The sequence below is a fragment of the Nicotiana tabacum genome, chromosome 21 (genome assembly GCF_000715075.1).
Source record: "Nicotiana tabacum cultivar K326 chromosome 21, ASM71507v2, whole genome shotgun sequence".
Classification (NCBI taxonomy): Eukaryota; Viridiplantae; Streptophyta; class Magnoliopsida; order Solanales; family Solanaceae; genus Nicotiana; species Nicotiana tabacum.
Window position 1 is genome coordinate 49,062,491 of NC_134100.1, and position 12,887 is coordinate 49,075,377.

Genomic DNA, 12,887 nt, shown 5'->3' on the forward strand with positions numbered 1-12,887 from the left:
TCGAATTATTGAAATAATAGCCTAATTAACTAAAATTAAGGAATATAGAGGTTACTTTAATAATCTAAAAATAGTAAATACGGTATATTTTTTAATTATATAATACTAATTTATTAATTTCAACACTATTAATTACTAAATTGTTTTTTTTTTTTTTGTAAAAATAGGTATTATTGATCAAAAATATTTTCAAGACATTTATTGAAAATCATTAAGTATAAATAAATAAATAAATTTAAAAGGGAAGGTCAAAATTGATCGTCAACAGGTTCCACGTCCGGCCGACTATAGCGCGGCTCAGTAAAGTAAAATAGATACATATATATAAGTGCAATGTAATGTCCATTTCAAGGGAATTTTAACTATAAACTCGAAATGAATAAAGCACCCCACCTTCAGGATACAAATTGGGACATTTTAGACATCAAAAGAAATTCTCCCATCAAGAATGTGCAAGGACAAAATAACTTCATTGAAAGGGGCTTAGAACTACCAAACCTTACAGTGGAGGATTCATTTAGAAGGAAGGAAAGTCTTACACTAACTCATGCCAAGAAAGAAGATTGTCCTACATACCTTGTTGAAAATCTAACTGCACTTCTATGAAGGTTAACTTTTCCTTTAATGAACCTTCATATCAATACCACCAGAAGATAGATGTTACTTCAATTATTCCAAATCTTTTCACGCTAAGTCCTAATAGAGTCGTCTTATAATTCAGTTTAGGCTATTTTGAAACTTCAAAGGAGATGTGAGGGTGGTTTTGGTGAGTTATGGTGGGTGTTACTTCTCATGGATTCAATGATAATGAGCCTTACTACCTTTATATATTTATACCAAGCATTGGAAATTTTGCCATTCCACATGCAAAATAGGTTGTCCCGCCCCGGTTGCAGCACCGAGTGTAATGAGCCAGCCGGTTGTTTTGAGAGTTGTAGCCCTATTCCCCCATTTACTGCTCATTTTGTACTTTATAGCTGCTATGTGACTTGCTGGGGGTAGTTGGTTCGGGTCCGGAAAGGTTTCGAAATGAGTTGAGACACTTAGTCTCAAGGTTGAAAGCTTAAGTTGAAAAGGTTGAACGGATATTGACTTATATGTAAACGGCTCTGGAAAAGAGTTTTGATGGTTCCGTTAGCTCCGTTGGGTGATTTTGGACTCAAAAGCGTGTCCGGATTGTGATTTGGAAGTCTATAAATGAATTAGGCTTGAAATGGCAAAAGTTGGAAATTTAGAAGTTTGACCGAGAGTGAACTTTGTGGTTACCGGGCTCGGATTGGGGTTACAGGAGTTGGAGTGGGTTTGTGTTGTCATTTGTGACTTGTGTGTAAAATTTGAGGTCAATCGGACGTGATTTGATAGGTTTCAGTGTCGTTTGTAGAAGTTGGAATTCCTTTGTTTCAATAGGCTTGAATTGGGGTGCGATTCGTGTTTTTGATATTTTTTGATGTGATTTGAGGACTCGACTAAGTTTTTATCGTGTTTTAGGACTTGTTGGTATGTTTGGTTGAGGTCCCGGGGGCCTCGGGTGGAGTTCGGATGTTAACGGATTGAATTTGGCTTAAGTGTTATGCCGAGGTGCTGCAGATCTGGTGTCATGCACCTGCGGTGGGATTGGCCGCAGGTGCGGAGCCACAGAAGCAGAGGAAGGTCACTGGAGGTCACAAGAGCGGAAAAGTTTCACAGATGTGGATACACATCTGCGCGAGGTCGACCACAGAAGCGGATATGGACGGGTAGTATGGGAGTCGCAGAAGTGGGGAATGGTTTGCAGATGCGGTCCCTCAAGTGCGAAGCTGGGACTGCAGGTGCGCTTGGTCGGCTGTTAAGTGAGTTTTGCAGAAGCGAGTTTTTCTCCACAAAATCCGAAGCGCAGGTGCAAGCCCAGGCTCCGCAAGTGCGGAAAAGGCTGGGCAGTGTATTAAAAATGAGGGTTCCGAGATTTTCTTCATTTTTGAACATTTCCAAGCTCGAGATTAGACGATTTTGAGAGGGATTTTGAAGGGATTCTTGAGGTAAGTCACGTGTGGTTTAATTTGCTCAATAATTATGCTTCACCATTGATTTTCCCACGCAGATTGTGTGCTTTTAAGGTGTAATTTGGGGGTTTGAGGCTAGGAATTTGGAGAGTTTAAATTGGGAATTTGGGGGTCGATTTGGTGTTAGATTTTGGTAAATTTGGTATGGTTGGACTCATGGTTGTATGGGCTTCCGAATTCAGTGACCTTTATCGGATTTCGAGACGTGGGCCTGGGGGCCGGCTTTAGAGTGACTTTTTGACTTTTTATTACGAAGTTGGTATTTACTTATGGAATCAATTTCTTTAGCTAGTGTTGATTGTATCGAATTGTTTATGGCTACATTCGAGGCGTTCAGATGCCGATTCGCAAGGCAAGGGCTTGCTAGCGGAGTGATTCGAGTTGCTTGAGGTAAGTATCATATTTAAACTAGGTTAAGGCACCAGTTCACTGAATTGTTGTGATAGCCACGTGCTTTTGGGTGCACAAATGTGCGAGGATGATCCCATGTGCGGGCACCGGGGTTGTGTATTCATGTTTGGATTGTGCTCGGGCATCTATATGCCCAGAAATGACTGTTAAGCTTCTAACATGTGGTAACAGTTTATGTGATCTAATTAAGCCATGATGAGTCTACTTAGAGGCATAATCCCCAAACAAACTTGATAAATGCTCTTCATTGATGAAATTTCTAGATTTAGCTATGATAGCACACTTTGCACATGCCTACACTTTAGCATGTTATTTACACCAGTTCAGGGATAGGAAAATCTCATTTCATTCATTATATACCTGCACACTTGCTTTATTGCTTCTGTATGATATTTTGTACTGGGGCCTGCGGCTATGCCGGGCGGATTATGTTATTGGCACGTGAGTTGTCCATACGGATCCACATATTGATATTATTGGCACGTGAGTTATCCATGTAGTATGTGAGTTGTCCGTGCGGATCCATATATTGATATTATTGACACGTGAGTTGTCCGTGTCGCACGCGAGTTTTCCGTGCATACCCTATTGTTAGCACGTGAGTTGTCCGTGCAGCACGTGAGTTGTCCGTGCAGTGTGTGAAACTTGTATTTTCTTGATCATTTATCTGATTTACTTGTTTTCTTTCTCCTATATGCCATAATACTGTTGAGCGGGGTAGTCGAGGACAGTACACATGCACACACCGATATTCGTATCAGGAAGCCTTATGAGCTAGCATTAAATCTAATATTATGTTAATCAAGAAGGATAGAATTGTACTGATTTAACTAGCGACTTCAACAAATTAAGCTTCTCTTACCTTGCCCTATTTATTTGGGATACTCATTGAGTTGGTTGTACTCACACTACACCCTGCACCTCGTGTGCAGATTCTGGCATTTCTGGGCATGACGATTGTTGATCGTGGAGTCTACCTGTTCGGAGATCATCGAGGTAGCTGCTTGGCGTCCACAGACCTTAATCCTCCTTTCCCTATCTTTCAGTTTTATGTATTTTGTCTTACTTTTAAGACAGTGTAGCATACTATGTTGTTATATATATAGATGTTCATGCACTCCGTGACACCTAGATCTTTTGGGAGGATTCTTGTATTGATTTTTGAGGTTCATATCCCGTATTTGTGAAATTCTTAATTATCTAAATTTACTTCAGCATATTTGAGTTTTAAAAATGTTGGTATGTGTAAGATGTCTGCTTGTCTAGTACTATGATAGGCGTCATCACGATCGGTCAAGTTTTGGGTCATGACACCGGGAGAGACATTTAGCCCAAGCCCACTGAAATGTATATAACCAACTTCTGGCTTCAAACACGTCATCACCTGATTGGCCGCGCTAGAAGCCACACTTACCAAACTCTACTTAGCTGTTGGGTGTAACATCATTCCCCCATTCGAAACATTCATCCTCGAATGTTAAATCGCAGCCCCTCATGGTGATTTCCTTTTTTCCTTCCGTGGTGTGGAATAGATGGGGGTACCTAGACTTCATGTCTTCCTCCACTTCCCAGGTCATTTCTTCTTTACTATTGCTCCTCCAAAGTACTTTAATTGAAGCTACCTCTTTAGTTTGTAGATTACGGACTTGACGATCTAAGATGGCCACCAGAATTTCTTTGGAAGATAGATCTTATGTAACTTGGATATACTTAATAGGGGTAACACAAGATGGATCACTCAAGCACTTTCGAGGCATAGACACGTGGAATATCGGATGCACTGCTTCCAGTTCCGGGGAAAACTCAAGCTTATAAGGCACTTGACCGACCTTCTGTATGATTCAATATGGTCTGATATACCAAGGGCTGAATTTGCCTCTTTTACCAAATCTCATTACGCCCTTCATTGGTGACACTTTTGAAGAACACCCAGTCCCCTACGACGAACTTCAAATATCACTGCCGGTTATCCGAGTAGGATTTCTTCCTACTTTGGGCAGCCAATAATCAGCTTCTAATTAGTTTTACCTTTTCCACAACCTGTTACACCAATCCTAGCCCCAATAACTTTGTTTCCCCCACTTTGAAACCAGTCGATAGGAGATCTACACTTTTGTCCATATAGGGATTCATATGGTGCCATTTGAATACTCGCATGGTATTCCTCGAGTATTTAAATAGTGCGATCAGTCTGGCCATCTAAGGGTAAGGTTGACCTTTGTACCCAATCCTTTCTGAAATAACCTCCAAAAGTTAGTTGTGAACTGGGAACCTCTATCTGATACGATGGAAATCGGAACCCCGTGGAGTCAGACTACCTCCTTAATGTATAGCTTAGCATAATCTTCCGCTGAGAAGGTAGTCTTAACTGGTAGAAAGTGGGTTGACTTGGTGAGTCGATCCACGATAACCCATGTGGAATAAAACCTTCGACGTGATCGCGGTAATCCGATAATGAAATCCATGATGATCGCGTTCCTTTTCCAGGTCAAAATTTCCATATTTTGTAGCAATCCTCCTAGTTTTTGGTGTTCAACCTTAACTCGTTGGTAATTCGGACACTGAGTGACATATTCAGCAATGTCCCTCTTCATGTCGTTCCACCAGTATAGCTGTCAAAGATCATGGTACATCTTGGTTAACCTCGGATGAACCGAATACCGGGATCAATGAATTTCTATCGAATGAAGCCCATATCAAGCAACTCTTGCAACTGCTCCTTTAACTCCTTCAACTCCGTTGGGGCCATACGATATGGTGGAATAGAAATGGACTGACTGCCTGGAAATAAGTCAATACAAGAATCGATATCCCTATCGGGCGACATGCCCAGAAGATCTGCCGGAAATACATCTGGATAGTCCCTCACTATCGGAACTGACTCCACGGTATGAGTGTCAACACTGACATCCCTCACAAAGGCTAGATATGCATCACACCCCTTCCCAAGCATCTTCTATGCCTTAAGGAAAGATACCACCCTGCTAGGAACATAATCCAAAGTACCCTCCACTCCAACTGCGGTAAACCTGGCATATCCAACGTCACTGTCTTGGCGTGATAATCAAGAATAGCATGATAGGGAAACAACCAGTCCATGCCTGAAATAACATCAAAATCTACCATACTGAGCAACAATAAATCAACTCTGGTCTCAAAATCACCAAGGACAACTAAACACGACCGATACATACGGTCAACAATAATGTAATCTCCCACTAGCACGGACACATAGACAGGAGAACCCAAGGAATCACGGGATATACCCAAATATGGAGCAGATAAAGATGATACATAGGAATAAGTGGAGCTTGGGTCAAATAATACTGATGCATCTCTATGATAAACCGGAACAATACATGTTATGACTGAGTTCGATGCAACCGCCTCCATCCTAGTTGGTAGAGCATAACATCTGGTGTGATAACCATGGCCTGAGAAGTCTGGGGACCCTATGGAATACTTGGAGCCTGAGTAGTCTGTGGAGGTGTACCCCTCCTGATTCTAGGGAAGTCCCTTACCATATGAAGAGTATCCCCACACTCAAAATAAGCTCTTAGAGGGCGTGGCTGTTGAAACTAGCTCAGCCCTGGTCGGCTGGACTGACTGCTTAAAGCACCCCGTGCAGGAGGTGCACTAAATAGTGGCAGTGCATAATGGTCAACCTGAGACCTAGGAGTAGCCGTAATACCGCTGGAAGCTGGGAGTGCTGAGTGAACAAGACGGCTCACAAAGCCTCTACCATGACGCGCTGCAACTGGAGCATGGGCACCACTATATGTGCCAGAATCTTGAGGACTCTTGGCCTTCCTCTCCTCTCTCTCCCGACCCCACATACCCTTCAATTCTCCACCACCTTCTACTATAAGGTATCAATCTCCAACTCTCGAGCCATGCTGAATCTAATACAGTGGTTGAGCCCATTGTTAAATCGATGGACTCACTCTCTGACTATGGAGACTAAGGCTGATGCATGTCTGGACAGTTCACTGAACCTGAAAACATACTTTTATACGGTCATAGCACCCTGTAGTAACTGCTCAAACTCTGCGCGCCATGCATCCCGAAGATTCTGGGGAATAAACTCTCTTATGAACATCTCTGAAAGCTGAGCCCGGGTGAGTGAAGCTGCCTCGGCCGGGCTACCCAACTCATATGCTCGCCTCCACTGATAAGCCGCTTCCTTAAGCTTGAACATAGTGAAAGCCACCCCACTCGTCTCCACAATACCCATAGTACGAAGGATATGGTGGCACTCCTCAAGAAAACCATGTGCATCCTCTAAAGATAAGCCGCTGAAAGTAGGGGGTGGTACTTTTGGTACCTCTCGAGCATGATCTGCTTCCCCTCAGATGCTGCTGCCCTAACCTCGGGCTGAACTGGGACAACCGGCTATACTGGTATGACCTCTAGGACCTGGACAACCTGGACCTGCTGCTCTGGGGTACAGGCGGCGGTAGTTTGTGCTCCTCCCCCGGCCTGAGATGTGGCAGGAATAAGTGGAATCAACCTCGCCTAAGCTAGAGTGCCGAACATGCTCAAAAATTGGGTGAGGGTCTCCTGAAGTGCAGGGGCAGTAACAAGCGTCTCTGGTGCCTGCCCCCCAACTGGAGCTACTGGTGGCTCCTCTATAGCTGCTCGAGCAGGTGCTCTGGCTGCACCACGTGCCCGTCCTCGGCCTCTTCCCTTGCCCCGGCCTCTCGCAGCTCTAGCAGGGGGTGCGGGTGTCTGATCATCAGATCTAGCTATGCGTGTCCTCACCATCTGTGAGAGCATAGAAAGATAGAGATTTAGAATTTCAAAGTCAACAAATTCGCACGATAAGGAATCAAAGATGTGAAGATTTCCCTAACAGTTCTATTGCCTCACGAAGATAAGTACATACGTCCCTGTACCGATCCGCGAGACTCTACTAAACCTGCTTGTGACTCATAACACCTATGAACCTAGGGCTCTGATACCAACTTGTCACGACCCCAATTTCCCTCAGTTGGATTTCATGATGGCACCTAGTCTCCAAGACTAGGTAAGCCTAACATACATGTAGAATATGACAGAAATATTGATAAAACTCTCTCAAATTCTCAACAACTATCATAAAAGAAACTTCTCAACTCAGCATAACAAAACTTCCCAAAATCTGGTGATAACAAGTCACAAGCTCTACGAATAAATACTGATCATCCCTATACAACAGTGTCTATGAAAGGGAAAGAAAATGAAGTAAACTAGATAGAGGGTGACTCTGAGGCCTGCGGACTCTCCGAAGCTGAGCTTGTCTGACTTGTGCCTGGGCTAGTAGGAAGTACCTGTATCTGCAAAAAAATGATGTGTAGAAGCATAGAATGAGTACACAACAATGGTACCTAATAAGTGCCAAGCCTAACCTCGGTAGAGTAGTGACGAGGTCAGATCAAGGCCCCACTGGAATAAATAAGAAACTGAACAGGTATATATAATAGTGTAATAATGATAACAATGGAAATGAAGCAATAAAGAAATATACCAAGATTAGTTACACTGAACTAAGGCAAATAATGCATCACGGAAGAAAACAAAGAATGATATGCCAAGTAAACAAAGCAACCAAAACACAAGTGAAGTAATAGAAAAGTATCAACAAAAATCACTATTGAGGTACCACCTCGTAGTCACATTTTACAAAACAATTCACAATCTATCCATATATCACCGTGGGAGACTTGCATTTAGTTTTGAAAATCATTTTCCCGAAATAGCTTCCCGCGTATTAGCCCACCTTATCATACCGCGTGGCTTCAAGTACTTCCCCTACTAGCAACACGCGTATCAAGCCCACCTTATCTCACCGCATGCGTTTCAACCCCAAACGTTATACCGCCGCATGCGTATCAATATCACAATGTATGACAAATCGCACCTCAAGTGCCCAATATCACAACTTGCCAAAGAAGTCAACAACAATGGTGTTTCCACATTAAAGAGCCCAGGGCTCAACCACAATATGCACAAAAGTCTCAACAATAACAATCGGAAATGAATAACTCAACAAGAATATTATTTCACAACTTAACAACTTTGCCTCAATGTGAATCACGGCCTTTATAGCCCAATACCAATTTCAACAACAAGAAATTCCAAGAATTAACAACTTCAAGTAAGGAACTCAATGATTAAATAATGAATAAGGAATAGAGGAAACAATAATTTCAACTAGGCATGTAAAGGCAATTAACAAGTAAGAGGTAAGACAAGTAAAGTATGTGAAGATAGACTAAAGATGATGAATATAACATATTATGGTAACTTAATTAAAGGCATGAAGAGAATCTACATAGCTAGAACCGATAAATTACCACATTTAGCCCGTGTACACACTCGTCACCTTGCGTACACGGCTTTCACATATCACAATTAACACAAAACAACACCAATCCTAAGGGGTAATCCACCCACACAAAGTTAGGTAAGACACTTACCACAACATATGCTACTACATCCACTAGTAAGTCTTTCCCTCGATTATCCAACTCCGAACGACTCGAATCTAGCCAAAACAACTTCATACCATAAATATAAACTATAGGAAACTATTCCGATCAATAAAGTTACGATCATTAAAGAGAAACAAAGAGTCAAGTCAAAAAGTCAACCCTGGACCCGCGTCTCGGAACCTGGCCAAAATTACAAAATCCGAATACCCATTCGATAACGAGTCCAACCACATAAGAATTACTTAAATCCGACTTCAAATCGCTTTTCATATTCCCAAAATTTAGTCTAAGAAGTTTTCACAATGTTTTCCCAAATTTCCAACTCAAATCACTAATTAAATGACAAAAATAACAATGAATTCGTGTAATATAGCCTAAACCAAGTTAGAATCTCTTACCCCGATGATTTCCTGGAAAAGCTCTCAAAATATCACCACAAACCGAGCTCTCTAAGTCCAAAAATGGAAAATGAGATCAAACCATCGAAGGCCCCTTTTCTGCCCAGTGATCCTCACGTCTCCGGGCATGAGGTCGCACCTGCGACGCTGCACCTACGGAAAATCCATCGTAGGTGCGGTTCCACCTTAATCTCTGAAGACTTGCACCTACGGACCCCTAAGCGCACCTGCGGAGGGTCCAATTTTGCGACCCTAGGGCTGGCTAGCCCATTCCGCTTCGGCGATGCATTCCCCGAAGCAGCGGGTCCGCTTATGCGAATTAACGACACAACATGTGGTCACAGCTGACAAGCCAAATCTCGCTTCTGCGCTACGAGAGCCGCTTCTACGGTGTCATACCTTCGGCCCAAAGTGCGCAGGTATGAATGCACCAGACACAACCATGCTTTAGTAATCACACAAGTCAATATTTGTTCCGGATTCAATCTGAATCACACCCGGGGCTCCCGGGACCCCCATCGAATATACCAACAAGTTCTAGTACACATAATGGAGCTATTCGAGGCAAAAAATCACATCAAACAACATCAATTCAATGAATCGCAACCCAATTCACGCCTATTGAGACTATGAACATCTGAATTCCAAAACTAATGTCGGTTCATACCAAAATAACTCCGATCGACCTCAAATTTTGCACACAAGTCATAAATGACATGACATACCTATTACAACTTTTGGAATCAGAATTTGACCTTGATATCAATGAAATCAACTCTCGGTCAAACTTCTTAACCTTCCAAACCTTGAATTTTCTAATTTTTGCCAATTCAAGACGAAATGACCTACGGACCTCCAAATCAATATTTCGACATGTTCCTAAGTCCAAAATCACCATATGCAGCTATTGGAACCATTAAAACTCCATTCTGGAGTCATCTACACAAAAGTAAAACTACGGTCAACTCTTTCAACTTAAGCACTGACTTAGGGACTATGTGTCCCATTTCACTCCGTAACTCCCCCAAACCTAAATCAAACACCCCCGAAAAGTCACATAACCATAATACAACATAGAGGAGGCAATAAATAGGGGATCAAGGCTAAAATACTCAAAACAACTGGCCGGGTCATTACACTTGCATCTGTGGCACGGTTTCATTGGCCTTATAATTTAATTTGGCATGCCTTATCATTTTGACACGTGGCAAGATCCTATTGGCTTTTCTATTTGACTTGGCGTGTCACATTCATTTGACACATGGCATCAAATTGGGCCTTTAGGAAGCTGACATCTTGGGCCTAATTAAGTGGGCTCATCTCTTGTAGCCCAATTAAATGGGCTCATCACTTGTAGCCCAATCAAATGGGCTATCCAAGTCAATATTTATTGGATTTAAATAATTAATCTAATTATATTAGCCTATAATTTATTTGGACTAGTATATGTTAAATATAAACTAAATTATTTATTTAATTTGAATAAAATAAATTTTACATGTCTACAAATGCCCCTACTTCAAGACTTGTCAGAGTGTCAATATAATGACAAGGCTTGAAGTATCAACAAGGGAAGAATTTGCGCCTTTCTTCTTGTAAACGATTTTGTGGATTTATTTATCCATGCCTCCTTAAATTATATTTTAAGGGATTTTACTTTCATTCAATTGAAATATCTCATTTTGCCAAAAGTTGTACCATGATTTTTACTTGGTGTTCCCTTTGAAACAACACTTTAAATTAATAAAAACTCCTTCGCACATTTGATGCTTACATGTTCTCTTCTGGTGAACACTTACTTTGCATATTCAATTATGTTGTTAACTTCATCAAATTGGCCAACTAACAATGATAAAGATCTGTTTACCCTCGAAATTGGATAACAATTAAACTTATAATGTGGATTTAAGGACACGTGATTTCACTTAATACCGATTGATAAATATGAAGATTAAAGATAGAATTATACAATAAAGTAAATCAAACCAGTATTTTAGTAGAACTCAACCCTTGCGTTAGAGTATCCTCGAACTGATTGATGCAAGGACAATAAAAATGCAATAAGCTGAAGAACAAGAGTGTGAGCGAGGAAGAAAATTATATTGCTTTGTTATCAGTTGTGCCTACAAATGGTTAGAACTCCCCTTTATATAGTAGAGGAATTCTATATATGGTACAATTCTAATTACAGAAGTAAATCCCATGATTAACTAAACAACCATTTTTGATTTGATCTGTTCCGAGATTTTTGCCATGATCTTCGACCAGTCACGGATATCTCGCTTATCTCGTTCGGTCTTGATTGTTGTAGGCTCGATCTTGGAAGGTGCCTCGAATCCCGATCTTGGTACCTTGTATTCTTGCCTCGATCCGATCTACTTTGGAGTCGTCCTTCGATGCAAACTCCCGGTCTCGGTCAAACAGTAAAATTGGGTGGGCTCGGTTTTAAGCGTGAACAGATAGTCCCCTCGTTATTTTGGAGTGTAATGACAAGAAATGAATTGAGCCTTCGATTTTCTACCCCGACCTATCGGGACGTCATCCTTATGACATAAGCGACAGAAGTGACTGAAACGTCCCGTCTATATAGTTTCCTAGGCATTAAATAAACGTCAGTCAGTGGTCGGCCACCGCCAATATTGAACCGTCGTTGTGAAATTTATAAATAGCCCCTCTCTCCACTATTTCGAACATTTACTTTTAGATTCTTAATCTTCAAAGCTTTTTATATCTTCTAACCTCTTCATATGCACATCTACGATTTTCACTGCTACCATCTTCTCAAAACACCAAATTATCATCTTCATCTATTTTTAACTTCAAATCCATACAAAAATGGCAAAAACATCAAAGACTGTTCCTCAAAAGGAAAATGCTTCTTCATCGTGGCCGGCCGGCAACAAAACAACGGTGGAGCCACGACATAAAGAGTGTGTTCCCGGGGGGTGTGTTATTACTTCTGACTTCAAAACTGATAAAGCCTCATCGATTCCTGGTCGATGCGAGCCAATGACGAAGTACATATGCTCGATAACTGAAGGGTACCTTAAGCAGTTAAGGAAAAACTGCAACTGGAAAGGCAAAGAAGTGGTGATACCGACCCCGGAAGAAGACATTACCACCCATGTGGAAGGGTTTTTAAGTGTTTATACCTACCCTTTCATGCTGGGCCCCCTCGACCCCGTCGTCATCGATTTTTGTCGTCAGTACCACATAACTCTAGGCCAAATCCACCCTTCTTTTTGGAGAATTGTTATTCTGCTCTGATTCTTTGTGAGCAAAGTCAAGGGGATGCCTTTCACCCTCGACCACCTCATCAGGTTATACAGCCCCCGCCTCTATCGAGGCGGGTTGATAAAACTCCAATGCCGGGCCACCAAAGTGCTATTCTCGAGCATAGATGAGGACAAGGACCGAGGCCGGATGGGCCGGTTTGTTCGAATGAGGACTTCCAACGTAATCCCGGCCGAGAAGATGCCATTTCCAGAGAAATGGAATATGAAGCGTAAGTATAATTCCACTGTTAATTCTTATTTATTGTTTTGGCCCTTTGCTTCTTCTCATCG

General features: G+C 41.8%; 1 long non-coding RNA gene across 2 annotated transcripts in view; it reads right to left on the bottom strand.

The window, feature by feature from the left end:
- Positions 1 to 7,494: 7,494 nt before the first annotated feature.
- The window catches only part of LOC107826809 (uncharacterized), a 28,204-nt gene continuing 22,811 nt past the window's right edge, over positions 7,495 to 12,887 (bottom strand). For both annotated transcript variants that reach the window (XR_012704279.1, XR_001657360.2), the window contains exon 3: positions 7,495 to 7,765. This is a non-coding gene — a long non-coding RNA (uncharacterized LOC107826809). The remainder of the gene's footprint in view (positions 7,766 to 12,887) is intronic.